The sequence below is a fragment of the Microtus ochrogaster genome, chromosome 8 (assembly GCF_000317375.1).
Source record: "Microtus ochrogaster isolate Prairie Vole_2 chromosome 8, MicOch1.0, whole genome shotgun sequence".
NCBI lineage: Eukaryota > Metazoa > Chordata > Mammalia > Rodentia > Cricetidae > Microtus > Microtus ochrogaster.
Window position 1 is genome coordinate 44,194,295 of NC_022015.1, and position 2,206 is coordinate 44,196,500.

The 2,206-nt window shown below is 39.3% G+C and overlaps 1 pseudogene; it reads right to left on the reverse strand.

Moving 5' to 3' along the window:
* Positions 1–694: 694 nt before the first annotated feature.
* Positions 695–1,646, reverse strand: LOC101980712 (annotated as a pseudogene).
* Between the last annotated feature and the right edge of the window lie 560 nt (positions 1,647–2,206).

Below are 2,206 nucleotides of genomic sequence, written 5' to 3' on the forward strand. Positions count from 1 at the left end.
AGGATGCTTAGTAAGAGCCTCTTACAACCAGGATAAAAGCGTGAGGAGGAGCAGCAATGTATTGTGTCTTTCAAAAACTACACTACCTTAGCCCTTGTGGAGGCCTAAGAATATAAAAGGTGGCTTATCTCATCTTGAAACTCTTAGAAGAAGGTGACAAAAAAGAAAAGGAAATACAGTGATTTAAGGAGTGACAAGGCAATTTGCAAACTTTGTTAATTTGGGCAGAGCAGATAGAAAATCTAACGAAGCAGGGAATTGGTACTGTATCGTTACTATATCAGCATGCTACATAACTGCATTGACCAAGCATTTATACATCTAAAGAGAAGTGAAAATCCATATTTCACAATTTAAAGCAAGCCCATGATATGAACTTTTGCACAAATAAGTTGCAATGTTGATGAAAACTAAGACAAGAGGGAAAGATAGTCCAGAATTCAAGTCAAGTGAACTAATGCAAAATCTGATCTTATAAATGATGAGGCAGGATACCAGTAGTTACTAGAGCCAACTAACAAACTGGCAGTGGCAAACAGAGGTAAGAAGGGAATACAATAGTATTTCAAATACACATTTCACCACTATGTACTTTGCACTCTCCAATACTTACTGGCTTCCTCTATTCTAAGAATAGTATACCACCTAGGAAATACCAGTCATAGGAACAAGAATAACTAAGTAGTCCTTTCACTCAATTGTCCAAGGTTTGAGAAACCTGGAATCTACCAGTGACCTTTCTGAAGGCAGCCTTCACATCTTTGTTCCTTAGGCTATAGATAAGAGGGTTCAACATGGGGATGACCACAGTGTAGAAGACAGATACTATCTTGTCTTCCTCCAGGGATTTTCCTGAGCTGCTCCGTATATACATGAAGATGAGGGTCCCAAAGAAAAGAGCTACAGCGGTGAGGTGGGAGACACATGTTGAGAAAGTCTTGACTCTGCCACCTGAAGATTTCATCTTCATGACAGCCTTGATGATGAGCAAGTAGGAAATCAGTATGACCAAGGCATTCACCAAAATGACAAAGTTCCCAAAGAAAACAATAATGATCTCAACATTTGTTGTGTCACTGCAGGAGAGCTTCAGCAGAGGTGGAAGGTCACAAAAGAAGAAATTTATTTGATTATTTTCACAGAAGAAGAGAGAAAAGGTACATGTAGTTCTTAAAATGGCCCCAAACAGCCCACCACCATAGGCTCCAGCCACCAAACTCCAGCATCTTCTAGGGCTCATGACAACAGTATAGAGCAGTGGGTTACTAATAGCAACATATCGGTCATAGGCCATCACAGACAGCAGGAAACATTCTGTTGCTGCACAAATGGTAAAGAAGAAAAACTGAGCAGCACATTGGCCATAGGAGATGACCATTTTGTCTTTGACCAGTGTAGCCAGGATCTGAGGGGTGATGACTGAGGTGTAGCAGGCATCCAGCATAGAAAGGTGGCTCAGAAAGAAATACATTGGAGTATGGAGCTGTATATCCACTTGTATGATAATGATTAACCCCAAGTTTCCCAAAATGGTGACAAGATAAACCATGAGAAAAACCAAAAAAAAGGGGCATTTCCCACTTGGGAAGGTCAATAAAGCCCATGAGAACAAACCTGGTTACTGTAGTGAGGTTTTTATTGGCCATAACAAGCCAATCAATGTGACCTTTAGTCTGAGTATGAGAATGAAGTAAAATTGAAAAAGAAGGGAATAAAGTACAAACCCCCTTTGTCTATGGTAGAAGCTGAGTTTGCAACTATGGTTTATTTTCAATGCTTGTTTCAGAAATTCTGAACCGGGCTTATTCTTTTATAGCAGTTCCTAAATTTGACAGAGCTGAGACTTAAGCTGCTGTTTCTGATTCAGTGGAATTCTGGTTTATATTTGGAAATTCCTGTGAAGAAAAGACACAAGTGACCCTAGGTTTGAAAAGGACCAAGACAACATATATTCCAACATCTCTTGTATCACAGTGTTATCATTACATATAAAAATGGAATCTGTCTGTCCAAACCTCGCATAGAGTGGTCTCAGTTTAGCTTTTCATGACACCTGAACTCACCTAATGCCTTCTTTTCATGAACTTCTGAGCGAAATTTGAAGGTGACATATTTTCTCTCTACTTGTCCCTGTAGCACACATTCATGTATATTTTCTCTAATTTATATGTTTATTTAAGCAGGCTGAGAAAAATTACCTTCTCAG